A 15741-nucleotide genomic window follows, 5' to 3' on the forward strand; every position below is an offset into this window, starting at 1 on the left:
CACATCTCTATCGATTTTATAGTAGGTCTACCCAAAGATCAAGGATGTACTACCGTGGTTGTGGTCATAGACTATCTCACTAAGATGGGCCATTTCATTGCATGCAAACAAGAACCTACAGCCGGCCAACTAAATTAGTTTTGATACACATTGTTCCATTACATGGTCATCCAAAAAAGATTGTATCTGACAGAGGACCTCAGTTTACCGCTCAAATCTGGAGGGTGTGGTGTGCCGTCTTAAAAATCTCTTTGGCTCTGTCAACTAGCTTCCATCTTCAAACCGATGGACACACCAAAAGGTTAAATCAAACTTTGAAACAATGCTTACATTGTTATGTAGACGGTAACACTAATGCTTGGGTCAATCGGTTATGGCTGGCGAAAATTGCCTACAACAGTGCCAAACATTGTTCTACTTAACACACACCCTACTACAGCACATATGGGTTCTATCCAAGGTTTCTCCCATTTCTACACCCTGGTCATACTGAACGTAATGCCAGAAGTACAAAACTGAGTGGTACATATACAGGAAACCTTTAGATAGATGCAAAGAAAGTTAAAGAAGGCAAAGGATCAATATAAGAAGATGGTGGATTGCCATTGTTGACCCCGTCCGCTGTATATGATAGGGGACGTTGTATGTTTGTCAACCTTAAAACATTCAGTAAAAAAAGAACAGTTTGTTTAATCCTTAATACATAGGTCTGTCCAAGATCCTTAAATGCATCAATACATTGGTAGTGAAATTGGCATTACCATCCAGTTTATTCATCCATCCGGTCTTTCAGGTAGCCTTGCTTGAACTTTCCAATTCTCCTGTAAAGAAGACGCCCGTTCCTATATGGTTTAATGGCGAGAAGGAGTACGAGGTACGTAAGATACTAGATACCAAAATGAGAGGCCGGAGGAGATGGTATTTGGTATGATGGAAGGGCTATGGAATGGAAGAAAATTCATGGGAACCAGCAAATGGGATACACGCCCCTAAATTAATAGATGCTTTCCATTGGAGATGCTTGCAAAAACCTTGATTCTGTCAGTGTTCTATTAAAAGGGGATGGACTGTCACGATTCGCGGATGCGTTTGGAACACACCGTGAACACTGCCCGAGTCTGAAGCATGGTTGGGCATGATCAAGAAAGCATCTTGATACTAGAATTCCCATGATCCTTGGTGGCATTGACATCGATGTCGAAGGAGACCGGAAAGCTTTATCCTGGCTTCTGTCTCCCTCAGAGTTGCCGATAAATCTGGCGCCGGAGTTCTCAGCACAGGGAGGCACTTCTTGTTCCTTGGTCCCGGTCTGGTAAGGGTGCGGTTGCACCAATATTTGCTCTGCTGTAGTTCCAGTTTGGAGGCCATTCACGATTCTCTCAGAGTTGAAGAGAATCCTTTGTGATAGTACTTTGGGGCCATTTGCATATCCTGATTACATTTTGGAACTATATACTTAATTAACTTTGCGGGCATTTTTCCTATCTGCTGATTCGTGTCCTTAAGGTGAATTTGACTACAAATTAGTTTTTCCCTGTTGGAAAGACACACATTTGTAGTCTATTGCAGGTAGCAGGGACTTCGTTGTAAGTTTAAACTTAATCATTTCCTTTCCCCGTTTGGTCATATGCCCATGCGGGGACAAGGGACAAAACCGTGACTTTTAATTACTCATTCATGATACTTTATTGTTCCATCTATCATTCCATTGGAGAAATGGTACAGTGGTGAAGTGGTGTGTGTTATGATCAAAATAAGACCGTATGATTTCCATGTGTGGTGTTAACCTGGTCTATTGCTATTATTTGCCTTACTAACAGGGCACTGTGGTTGAGATGTCACTGATTCCCTCATACAGTCCCTGTGAGGCATGTTCAGCCATTTTATTAGGTAGGTAGAAACAGTACAGGATTTAGGCACAGCGGTTCGATAAAGTTGTTTGTGATCATGGATGTGTATATATATATATATATATATATATATATATATATATATATATATATATATATATATATATATATATATATATATATATGTTATTTTTGTTACAGCATATACTTACTCAGTGGCATCTACTCCAGAGAGAGGGTGTGTGTTTATGATGTGCTCCACTGTAACATTATTTTCCTTTACATGTACATTTGTACATTGTGTTTATACTTAGTACTAGTAGAGTGATAGGTAGATTGATAAGTTGAAACACTTATAGAGTAATGTATTCATGGTGTGTTTCTCTATTTCTTGTTTATGTCTCCCTCCCTGCTTTCCCCATCCTTCCCTTCCCTTGCTTGATCGCACCACTGATCTGTGCTATTATAGCAGACAGACTAGATGCTATCAAGAGGTGGACATACTTGAGCATCGATCCGACCCCGAGGAGTAGATTGATCTGACACATATTAACAACATAGACAAAGGGCAGCAATTTGGCCAACCAACAGAAGAGAGACAACAATGTAGCACTCTAATTTTTTCTTGCTCTACTGATCTTGTATACGTCTCGTCTTATCACTGCCCACTGTGTTCCCCTTACTCTGAGAGCATATACACCAACGCATGTTGTTCTCCATTCTTTAACAGCCTGTAGCCTTTGCATACCTCACTCTCTCTGTATGTGCCTAATCTATGTGTGATCTCTCAAGTTTCCCAGGTCCATGCCCGAGTAGCTTAACCAGTTCAGGTTTTTGTCTTTACATTCTAGGGTTTTTAGTCCTTATTTTGTTCTGGTATAAATAGGACTACCCCTGAATGTGAAGACACACAAGGACTCATTGAGCTACTCATGCATGGACCTTGGACTATTGACAGGTATATGCTCTTCTTTCCGGCTAATGTTCCCATAGATGTCAATGAAGGCTAATGTGTTTTGGAGGGTGAGGAATATTTGATGGCTTATTGACTACTTGGAAGTATTATGGAAGCGTTTTTCCCTGAAAGGTGCAAATGAGTATTATTTGGGTGATACCCACCAAACGAAGAAAAATAGGGAGTGGAAGCTACAAGAAGTATTAGGAAAGACATTTCTAAACATGTTCTTTATTATGTATGAACCAACTGTAAAGCTTTTCTTTAAAAAAAAAGAAAAAAGTTACTCAGTCAGTCAAAGTAGCTTTATTCAAGATAAAACTCATAAAAGCAAGACAAATTATCCATAGTTCAAACAGGGTTACATGAATCTAAATAAAAAAATGGTATAGTTAAAATAGTAGGTAGAAGGTATTAAAAACAAGCAGCAAATGGAAGAAGTGAAAATCCAATTTCATAAAATACAATAAATAGAATCATTTAATATAAAGTTAAAAAGTAGTAAAATCGATTGATAGATAGTCGATACATGGTCAAAGACATCAATTATATACATTATTGAGAAGCAATCAATTGGCCTCGGGTTGAATTCTGCCTTAGCACCCATACCCATCCCAAGTATTTGGCTTCTGCTATTGAAACAAAATGGCATAGTGCTGGTACAAGTTTTGTCCCTAAAAAGACCCCTGCCATAGTGGATGAATCAGTGTCGCTCCAAACCTGGAACACAATCTGTTCCCAATATTTTTCCTTCAAGATTTTCTTAGACGGGAATGAGACTTCCGCAGGGCTATCCCAGAGCATTTGCATGCCCAGAGCTACCAGACTATTTCTTAGTTGACCAAGCCAGCGAATCTTATGGAAAGAGTCTGATTTTATAACATCTACTAGCTTACCCGTCGTGCGTTGCTGCGATCTCAGAAGAAAGGAAATTTAAGGAAACTTGTTATGATAACATTCAATTTACATTGTGTCATTTTTATTGAAACTTATTCATTTTAATATGGAAAACATTTTAAAGTGTTGTTTTAATTCTGTTTATTTATTCGAGTGCTTGTGGATACACGTTATTTTTTGTTTTTCCGTCTGGTGCGTACACGAACAAATCAGAAGGTTTCCGGACGCGTGAGCTGGCCACATACAGTTGTCCATGTGATAAGCACGGATTCTCCAAATCTAGTCCACACACTTGCAGCGATTGTCCTTGTGCTTTCTTGATGGTCATTGCAAAAGTGAGTCGCACCGGAAACTGTAAACGTTGCGTACACGAATAAATCAGAAGGTTTTCCGACGCGTGAGCTGGCCACATACAGTTGTCCATGTGATAATCACGCATTCTCAAAATCTAGTCCACACACTTGCATGGATTGTCCTTGTGCTTTGTTAATGGTCATTGCAAAAGCGAGTCGCACCGTAAACTGTAAACTTTCATTATGGGAAAGATTATGAGGGCCCGGGGTGGCCGGGGGGCCGATATTTACCAATTGTTTTTAGTTTTTTTGCCAGAAACCTTCGCGGGAGTGTACTCAACAACTTTTAACAAATTGTATTTTTTAATTTTATTTTTTAAATGGTTTTTTTTAAATAATTTTTTTTTTAGCCACAAACGTTCGCGGGAGTGTACTCAACAACTTCCCAAAGTTTCATGACGATCGGATGAATGGTGTAGTAATGCATAAAGGACAAACGGACATACTTTGGTTTTTATATATATGTCAATGTCAAATGTCAATGTCAAAGGTTCTTATATAGCGCCTTTTCACCGAACCCGTCCTGGCTTTTCCCTGTGAGATAACCCGTACTGGGCATCCCCAAGGTGAAAGCCAGGCATCCCGCCACGGGGGGGCCGTAGTGGAGATTAAGCAAGCTATTGCCCAGAGTTGCAATCAATCAATCAATCAATCATGCCATTTGTATAGCGCACTACTCACCCGGGAGGGTCTCAAGGCGCTTGGGGGGAGGGGTATGCTACTGCTCGAACAGCCAGGTCTTGAGTTGTTTCCTGAAGGCGAGATGGTCCTGGGTCAGCCGAAGGTGGATGGGGAGGGAGTTCCAAGTCTTGGCAGCCAGGTAAGAGAAGGATCTTCCTCCGGCGGTGGCTCTTCGGATGGGTGGTACGGCTGCGAGGGCGAGGCTGGTGGACCGTAGCTGACGGGTGGGCGTGTAGAAGGTCAGGCGGTCGTTGAGGTACTTGGGGCCCAGGTCGTGGAGAGACTTGTGTGCGTGGGTGAGGAGCCGGAACGTGATCCTCTTGTCGACAGGGAGCCAGTGCAGGTTCCTCAGGTGGCTGGAGATGTGGCTGTGTCGGGGGACATCCAGGATGAGTCGGGTGGAGGCGTTCTGGATGCGCTGGAGTCTTTTCTGTAGCTTGGCTGTGGTTCCGGCGTAGAGGGCGTTTCCGTAGTCCAGTCGGCTGGTGGCGAGTGCCTGGGTGACAGTCTTCCTGGTCTCGGTCGGGATCCAGCGGAAGATCTTGCGAAGCATACGCAGGGTGTTGAAGCACGATGAGGAGACGGCGTTGACTTGTCTGGTCATCGAGAGGGAGGGGTCCAGGATGAAGCCCAGGTTGCGTGCGTGGTCGGTTGGCTTGGGTGCGGTGCCCAGGGCTGGGGGCCACCAGGAGTCGTCCCAGGCGGAGGGCGAAGATCCCAGGACGAGGACTTCCGTCTTGTCCGAGTTCAGTTTCAGGCGGCTGTCCTTCATCCACTCGGCGACATCTTTCATCCCTTCGTGTAGGCAGGTTCTGGCGGTGTCGGGGTCTCTGGTGAGGGAGAGGATCAGCTGGGTGTCGTCGGCGTAAGAGATGATGTTGAGGTTGTACTGGTGTGCGATGGCTGCGAGAGGTTTCATGTAGATGTTGAAGAGGGTGGGGCTGAGTGAAGATCCTTGCGGGACGCCGCAGATGACTTCGGTGGCCTCGGAGCGAAACGGGGGGAGGCGGACTCTTTGTGTTCTTCCGGTGAGGAACGAGATGATCCACTCCAGTGCCTTCTCTTGGATACCGATGTTGCTGAGGCGCTGGACTAGGGTGCGGTGGCAGACCGCGTCGAACGCAGCGGAGAGGTCCAGGAGGATGAGGGCCACTGTTTCCCCCTTGTCGAGCAGGGTCCGGATGTCGTCGGTAGCTGCGATGAGGGCGGTCTCGGTGCTGTGGTTGGCTCTGAAGCCGGACTGCGAGGGGTCGAGGGATCCGTTCGTCTCGAGGAAGGCGGTCAGCTGTCTTTTGACGATCCTCTCGATGACTTTAGCAGGAAAAGGGAGGAGCGAGATGGGGCGGAAGTTTTTGAGATCGGTGGGGTCCGCTGTAGGTTTCTTCAGGAGGGCGCTGATCTCGGCGTGCTTCCAGCTCTCCGGGAAGGTGGCGGTGTTGAAGGAGGTGTTGATGATGTTCCGGAGTTGGGGTGCGATGGTGGAGTCGGCCTTGTTGAAGACGTGGTGTGGGCAGGGGTCGGTCGGTGATCCGGAGTGGATGGTGTTCATCGTGCGGGCTGTGTCTTCGGTGGTCACCGTTGTCCAGGTGCGAAGCGTGGCGGTGGGGGGCGTTGGTTCGACGGTTGGGTGCGTGGGTGGGGCGCCGAAGCTGTTGTGGATGTCGGCGATCTTGCGGTGGAAGAACGAGGCGAGGGAGTCGCAGAGGTCTTGTGACGGAGTGATGTCGTTGGTGCCGGTGCTGGGGTTGGAGAACTCCTTGACGATAGTGAAGAGCTCTTTGCTGTCGTGGGCGTTGTTGTCCAGTCGTTCCTTCAGGCATTTCTTCTTGGTGGTGCGGATGAGCTGGTGGTGCTTGCGGGTAGCGTGTTTGAGGGCGGTCATGTTGTCGGTGGTCCGGTCGAGGAGCCAGGCTTTCTCGAGGGTGCGGCAGGTCTTTTTGGAGTCCTTGAGGTCGTCGGTGAACCAGGTTGCCTTCTTGCTTCTGGGTCTGCTGGGAGCGTTCTTTAGTGGCGCAAGGTCGTCGGCGCAGGCGGTCAGCCACTGTGTGAAGTTGCGGGCTGCTTCGTTGGGGTCCGTTGTGTTGGCGGGTGGGCTCTGGCTGAGGGAGGTGGTGAGCTGGTCTGCGGTGATCTTGCTCCAATTCCTGTGAGGTACCTGTTGCGGGTGGTGGTGGGTCGTGGATCTTTTGAAGCTGAAGTGGACGCAGCTGTGGTCGGTCCAGTGGAGTCCGGTGGCGTGGCTGAAGGTGATGTACTTGCTGGAAGAGAAGACGGGATCAAGCGTGTGGCCGGCGTAGTGGGTGGGGGTGTTGACCAGTTGCTTGAGTCCGAGGGTGGCGAGGTTTTCCAGCAGGGCGGTGGTGTTGCGGTCCTTGTTGTTCTCCAGGTGGAAGTTGAGGTCCCCGAGGAGGATGGAGTCGGTGGAGGGGAGGGCGGGCGGGCTGATGAAATCTGTGATGTCTTCGCTGAATTGTGTGCGTGGTCCCGGGGGTCTGTAGATGAGGGTGCCTCTGAGGGTCGTCTTAGGGTCGGTGTGAATCTGGAAGTGGAGATGTTCGGCTGAGGCGAAGGAGTCGTTGGCGTCGGTCGTGATGCGGATGGTGTTCCCGTTGACGATGGCGATGCCACCTCCGGTCTGGTTGATGCGGTCCCTCCTGATGATGTTGTACCCGTCCGGGATGGCGATGGCGATGTCGGGTGCAGAGGAGGCGTTCATCCAGGTTTCCGTGAGGAAGGCGACGTCCGGTGATGTAGCGTCGAGGAGGTTCCAGAGTTCCACGGCGTGTCTGTGGACGGAGCGGGTGTTGATCAGGATGCACTTGAGGTGGTTGCTGCTGGTGTTTGTCTTGGCGGGTGCGGGGCAGGTTCGGAGGCAGGTGAACTTGCAGGTGCAGCAGGTGATGGGTCCGTGGGTGCGTCTTGGGGTGGCTCGGCAGCAGGCGTGGGTCCGGCCGGCATTGAGTGCGTTGAGAGTGGCGGCGTCGTAGGTTAGTCGGGTTGTCTGGCCTCGGCGGGGAGGGCCAGGGGTCCTGGCGCTAGGCGTGGGCCAGGCGCGGACGGGCGCAGACGGGCTTACCTTTGGCGCACCTTCGACGCTCAATCGGTACTCCCGCTGCGCGCGTCCGCTGCGCGGTCGCTCTGGGGGCGTCATAAGTAAGGAGCCGGGAGGGAGGAGCAGCTGGGTGGCGGGAGCGGGGCGGCGAATGGAATCACAGGGGGGCGGGGCCGCAGGGAGGCAGCGGCGGGAAATTCCAAGAAGCAGCGGGCAGCGGGAAATTCCCAGGAGCAGCGGGAAAATCCCAGGAGCAGCGTGCAGCGAGCGAAGGAATCTGCAGGCAGGAGGCGGCAAAGGCAGGCAGGAGCGGCAGCAGTGAGTGGGGCGACCAAGCCCTGTGGGGGGCTGCGCGGTCACCCAGAGTGTGAACCCGTGATTCGAGTAGGCACCGAAGCAAGAATTATCGAGTCCATGGACATTTGGGCTCAAGACCCTGCCGCGTCGGGAATTGAACCCTGGTCCCGGGTCTGACCTCTGCTTCAGGGTCTGCCTCCTCTAACCAGTGACCCACACTTCACTTATATAGATAAGCCTTCGGCATATGTGGAGAGCTCAGGTGTCTACCAGAGCCTGCACCAATATAAAATAGGGCGTAGCCTAGCAATATCAACAATAGCTTTCCTGCCCAAATCATATCTTAGTGGCAATAGGGGTGTGCTCTGAGGGAGACTAGTAATGTTACGGAAAAACTAGTTTTCAGAGAGTGTCAATGGTGCCACCTTCTCAAAGCCCCATAATTCTGCACCATAGAGCACGGAGCTAACAGCTTTGGATTTGTAGACTTGCAAAACAGGCTGGATTGGTTTAGTCAATGACTTTTTATGCTCCAAGTTGAGGGCTCCCGCAATTTGGCGACGCTTAAGAACAGCTATATCTATATGGTGTTCCCATTTAAGATCCTTACCCAAATGGACACCCAGGTAAGTAAAAGCCTTGACCAGTTAGAGCGGTTTCCCATTCATAAAAACGTTCCCCTTAAAAGTAGGATGCGGATTAAAAGTCATCATTTTAGTTTTGGCCACGTTAACTTCTAGGCCCAGCGCGGAACAAAACTCTTCAAAGATTACTAAGGCGCGCTGAAGGCCACTTGGGGCTTTGGAAATAATTAGCGTGTCATCCGCGAACATTAAAATCGGAGCCTTAACACCAGCTAACGAAGGGGCATCTGTATTTACTGTTGACAAACAATCAACTATACCATTAATGTACAATGAGAACAGAGTTGGGGCCATGGCGCAGCCGTGCCTCACACCAGGCTCAACTGGAAATTGGGCGGTGCCCCTGCCATGGCCTCCCCATTGGATTTTTGCATAATTGGCCTCGTGCAGCCGCATCACCATAGTTAAAATCTCCGCAGAGAGACCTAATTGCTTTAATGTCACCCATAACTGTAAATAGGGAACAAGGTCAAAGGCTGCACCCAGGTCGACAAAGGCAGCATAAAAACTGCCCTTGCCCAGGATCACAGTCTTCCAATGGAGGAGAGTAAAATGAAAGACTTGATCGACAGTACTGTTATATTTACGAAAACCCGCTTGGAGTTGGGATAGTACATTATTCTCTTCGATCCAGTCCAAAATCTTATTCAGGGTCAACCTCCCAATTATTTGTACACAGGAATTATCACCGCCCCTTTCCAGGAGGCCGGGACTGGGGCACCTTGTGCTGTAGCGTTTGCCAACAGTAGTATGTATCTACCCCAACGGGCCTTATCATACAAAAAGACATCGGTGGGGACGCCATCGGGCCCCGGAGCTCTACCTCCTGTCACAGCATTAAGGGCAATTAAAACATCATTACTATTAAAAGCATCATCTTTAAAAAGAACAAAACTGAAATCTTCCACTTGATTTCCTACAGGGTTACACGCATACTGTGATCTGAAGTAATCAATCCACCCTTCTTTAAAGACATAGTTTTCAGGCTGTTCAGACTTGCCCCCTCTGCCCCACTTGATAATATTCCAGAATAACCCGGAATTCTTATTGTCGCCTTCTTCTTTAAGCTCCTGCCATCAGAGCTCATCCCATAGTCTCTTGGTCTTAAGGATAGACCTTTTATACATCTGTCTGCCACGTCGGACGGCATCCAGATCGCCAGCCCTTATGGCATTGCCCTAGTCGACTCTAGCTTTCCTACAATCATCATTATACCACCTTAGTGATTTTGGGGTAGGTAATTTCTTAGTTTTGAAAGGCGCTAAAAAATGGGCACTAACATACTTAAACAGCCTGTCATGGATTGGAGTTACATAGCTCAAATCAATATTGACATTAACATCTTCTAAGGCTAATAGAGCACCATCAACCTCCTCAGCTATTTTATTCAAAACCTCTGGGTTGGAAGCTACGTTTGACCAATTAAGACGCCTCATATCATTGGTAGGAACAATAGTTGGGGGACAAAGCTCAACCCTATCTAGATGAGGTAGGTCCCACTCCCACCAGTCGTGGGTGACACACAGGGGATTATGGTCACTTTCCATGCGGGCGTTAACCACCATGGCAACTAAACTCGTTAAGGCACAGATCTCCTGCGAAACATTGTTACACTTAGTGCAAGTTTGTACTAAAGAAACAGGTACTTGATTTGGCAAAAGTTTAGAAATAGGATTGACAGTCGGGGCTAGATCAGTATCAGCTAAGAGGGGGATATCTATCATAGGTCTATCACTATGTATATTGGCCAGGATAGAAAATCTGTTAACAAATTGATTAGATACAGAAGGCTGGCAACTATCTACTAAAATCAAATTGTCAGTCTTATTCTCAATGGATCTCTTAATTGGTGCAGTTAGAGACCCTCTTGTGCCAGAATAAAATTCGATTGCACCCTTGTGTTTTGTGAGAAACATAGCAGGAACAACAGGCAAAATATTGTCCCCTTTTGCTGTCCCCATATCACCTATATCCAATTGCGAAACAACACCAGTTACTTTTGCATTAATATTACTGCCTAGAATTGCCTCACATTCTTCCACCAAATTGTCAATACGAACAAGGAATAATACACAGCGGATGCCAAGGGTCTATGGAGGACTACAATGAACACTCGAATGTAGTGTATGGAGAGTAGTCAGAGAAAGGAGAGAAGGAGGACAAAACACACCTGTGTGAATATCAAAAGGTGAAAAGTGGACCCATCAGCCTACCCGTTGGCAGAAACTCATCATCTGTTTTTTTTTGTTGGAAACTGGTATCTACTAGAAATCTCTCATCGTTGTGTATAGAGAGATACTAGTGAAAGATCCACCAGTATGAGGAAGACAGCCAGTTGGATATATAGAAAGGTTGAAAGGTACAAGGTTGCAGTGCTCATAAAAGTGTGTAAAAGTGATGTTAAAATTGCCTGTTATGATGCCAGAGTACAATTTTATTCAGAGGAGGATCAGCATTACGGCAAAGTGAAAAGCAGAGTGACGATAGTATCTTAAACAAATATTACTATCAGTTGTGAAGAAGTTTGGTCAACATGTTTCAGCCTCACCAGGCTTTCTTCAGGACCTGTATGTTATTCACTACTGCAACAGTGAAAAAAAGAAATAATGATGAAGTGGACCTACCAGTCAATAATTATTGTGTGGTAGTCTCATATCATTGTCACTAAAACTCTCCTGTGGATACAAAGATAATAAACATAGATCATAGGCACAGCAAAACAACAATGTAAATACTTATAAACAGCTGTTCGTGTGTGAAACTTTGTTCAGCGTGATAGTTAGAAAAACTCACCCATCAATAGTATGGAGAAAGCAACACCTCTCCTGGCACTCGCTCAGGTTAAGGGGACCCCGCTCTATATAGAAAGAGGGGTAAAGGAAGGTAAATATAGATGTGGACAACTAGGTTATCATTTAGGATGCCCTAAATATTTTTCTAGATGGAGTGGTGGAAAAAGACATTTAACTATGGAGATTATCAGCATTTCATGTTGTTAATGTTGTCCAATTTATGTATAGTCTAACTCAGAGTTGAACAGGGAACGAGGCAGAAAAAGAAGCGGCCTGATGTCTCCAATAATTATATCTATCATTTAAAGGCTCAAACACATTCCACCAGTTAGTCAAACAGCTGTCATGGCGGTAACAAAGATGAGAGGAGCCATCGTCATAAAACAAGTGAGCTAGAAAACACATCGGCGATAAAAAATCCTGACGGAGAATTCCAAGAGTGAAGTCCCGCGGATGAAATCACCTACCTGTCCGTCGGTGCCCCAATCAGGCTTCTGAGCCGAGGGGGAGGTGATTTACAAGGCGTCTAGGTCCGGTATAAATGTAGAAAATGCGGACCAGAGAGGGGAACACAATGGAAGTATCGTGATTGGTTCAAAATCTTAATGCGTCCCGATTCGTCCGTGGCTAGGGCTGTGTCCCGGAAGAGGACATGTAAGGACCGGAAGTCTGTGGAATCTAAATCATGCAAAGTAATGCGGACCAGAAAGTAAGCATGCGTCTCACCCCATCACCACAATTGCAGCAAGCTGATTGGTTGGTTCGCCGAGGCACCGGAAACCGGAAAACAACTGTTGCCTCGAAGGAGATGCTTGTAAACGTGAAACAATAAAGACATCGTCGCCCTGTCGGAAAAGGTTTCGTAAATGGAGGAACTGTTTTGAAACCTTTCATATGTGGACAGAGCAGCTGTATCAATGTGAGGGGGGGCGGGTGGCCATATCATAATAGGTTCTTGGTGTAGGGGGACCTGGCTTATACCAGCTCTCAAACCCGGAGATATAACTTAGACCGATCGTAAACATTGTGGTCAGTTGTAAACGTCAATAGGTAAACGTCCTTATAATTGTAATTATAGTTATCCGAGATGCAGACAGTGACACATAACCGACTTCGTGGTGTGACAAATTAAGTTCACACGTAAGAGACTGGCCGAGAAATGAATGGAATGAATATCGGCCTTTGATGAGGGTGTGTTCACAGATAAATGATTGTATCATGCTTAGCCACAATGGTGGAATAATAATGAGAGTTAAAGAAAGGTCTGATCTATGTCGGAACTGTCCTAGCACGGATCAACGAGGGGCAGCATGTATATAGAAAGTCAAAAAACACTTGATAAAACAAAAATACATAAAGCATGTATGTTCATGCCAGACAGATTCAGAAAAAATCTATCTATTTATGTGCCCATCATGTTGTCGTGAAAGCTGCCCTAGTTGTCAGTAATAAAGCAGCTGTTGGCAAACTAGGTACCTGATCGTAGTGTGATATATATATCAAAGTCTAAGTCTCTATTTGGAATGGAAGGGACTAGCAGGTAAATAGTAGTTGTTCTGGTATATGATATTAGTTCTACAGAGGAGTCCCATGCAACCCTCATGAGAGCTGAATCCACAGGATCTCATCGTCCAGCCCAACCGTGTCGCATTTTAATTTAAAAATCCATTTCTGTTCTTTCATGAATAAATAGTGTGAAATGTCACTGACATGCAAGGGGATAATTGGTTGTTCAAGAACTAGCCATTCAAGATCATCGGCAGAGTGTTTCATCGTCAAGAAATGGTTAGTAAGACGGGTGGCTTGCTTATTGCGCCTGATGGTGCTTTGATGTTCTTGGATCCTGAGTTTAACCTTCCTGGCCGTCATGCCAACATAGCGAAGAGAGCACGGACAGGTGATTAAATAGATCACTTTCTCGCTGTTGCAGTTGGTATGTTGTCTGAGGACCCATGGACGTGGAGTGCCAATGTCAACTGTCAAGGTTTTTTTGGTCTGTGGACACACTGAACAATTTCCGCATGGATGGTGGCCTTGGACAGGTGGAATGTTCCACAAGGTTGTGGTGGAGTAAGGTGGTATAGACCGAGGTCTGGTATGTACTAGCTCGTCTCTCAGATTTGAGCTTCTTTTGAAAGAGAAGAGTGGGAATGGAATATTGTCTCCAACAGTATTCAATATCCGCCAGTTTTTTCGGATGATTTTCTGTACCTTAGATGAGCTGTACTAAAAGTGGTTACAAAGGTCAAATTTTGCAGTGGAGGTTTTGTGACCGGTGGTTCTAGAAGGGCCTCTCGGTGATTATTGGAAGCACGTTTGTATGACCTCTTCACTGGAGCGCTTGGGTACAGTCGATGTTTTAATTTAGAGGATAAATCCTGAGACTGTGTGTGGAAATCAGAATTTTCAGAGCAATTTCTGCGTACTCTGAGAAATTGTCCGAAAGGCAAGTTTTCTCTGAGGGAGCGTGGATGATGGCTATCAAACTGCAGCAGAGAGTTCCTAGACATTGGCTTACGGTACAAGTTGCTAGTTAGATGGCCATTCTTGGGAGATATGAAAAGGTGGACATACAGATTTGCCAAACTTGGGGCAAACGTGCTCCCCAAGTTTGGCAAATCTGTATGTCCACCTTTTCGAAACGCATCATGTACTCAACCACAACAATCCGTATTACCATCAAACGGTGTTGTGGAAGAGATACATTGATGATGTTCTGGTGGTGTGGCGTGGAGATACCACTTCTGTACTTGCTTTTCAAAACTGGCTCAACACGCAGAACCAATATCTCAGATTTATAGTAGAACATAGCAAGACAGAACTCCCTTTTTTGGGTTAGCCATCATCCACGCTCCCTCAGAGAAAACTTGCCTTTCGGACAATTTCTCAGAGTACGCAGAAATTGCTCTGAAAATTCTGATTTCCACACACAGTCTCAGGATTTATCCTCTAAATTAAAACATCGACTGTACCCAAGCGCTCTAGTGAAGAGGTCATACAAACGGGCTTCCAATAATCACCGAGAGGCCCTTCTAGAACCACCGGTCACAAAACCTCCACTGGAAAATTTGACCTTCGTAACCACTTTTAGTACAGCTTCATCTAAGGTACAGAAAATCATCCGAAAAAACTGGCGGATATTGAATACTGTTGGAGACAATATTCCATTCCCACTCTTCTCTTTCAAAAGAAGCTCAAATCTAAGAGACGAGCTAGTACATACCAGACCTCGGTCTATACCACATGACTCCACCACAACCTTGTGGAACCTTCCACCTGTCCAAGGCCATCATCCATGCGGACATTGTTCAGTGTGTCCACAGTGCAAAAAAACCTTGACAGTTGACATCGGCACTCCACGTCCTTGGGTCCTCAGACGACATACCAACTGCAACAGCGAGAAAGTGATCTATTTAATCACCTGTCCATGCTCTCTTCGCTATGTTGGCATGACGGCCAGGAAGGTTAAACTCCGGATCCAAGAACATCAAAGCACCATCAGGCGCAATAAGCAAGCCACCCGTCTTACTAACCATTTCATGACGATGAAACACTCTGCCGATGATCTTGAATGGCTAGTTCTTGAACAACCATTTATCCCCTTGCATGTCAGTGACATTTCACACTATTTATTCATGAAAGAACAGAAATGGATTTTTAAATTAAAATGCGACACGTTTGGGCTGAACGATGAGATCCCGTGGATTCAGCTCTTATGAGGGTTGCATGGGACTCCTCTGTAGAACTAATATCATATACCAGAACAACTACTATGTACCTGCTAGTCCCTTCCATTCCAAATAGAGACTTAGACTTTGTTATATATATCACACTACGATCAGGTACCTAGTTTGCCAACAGCTGCTTTATTACTGACAACTAGGGCAGCTTTCACGACAACATGATGGGCACATAAATAGATAGATTTTTTCTGAATCTGTCTGGCATGAACATACATGCTTTATGTATTTTTGTTTTACCGAGTGTTTTTTGACTTTCTATATACATGCTGCCCCTCGTTGATCCGTGCCAGGACAGTTCCAACATAGATCAGACCTTTCTTTAACTCTCATTATCATTCCACCATTGTGGCTAAGCATGATACAATCATTTATCTGTGAACACACCCTCATCAAAGGCCGATATTCATTCCATTAATTTCTCGGCCAGTCTCTTACGTGTGAACTTAATTTGTCACACCACGAAGTCGGTTATGTGTC

Source organism: Lissotriton helveticus, chromosome 1_1 (genome assembly GCF_964261635.1).
Source record: "Lissotriton helveticus chromosome 1_1, aLisHel1.1, whole genome shotgun sequence".
Classification (NCBI taxonomy): Eukaryota; Metazoa; Chordata; class Amphibia; order Caudata; family Salamandridae; genus Lissotriton; species Lissotriton helveticus.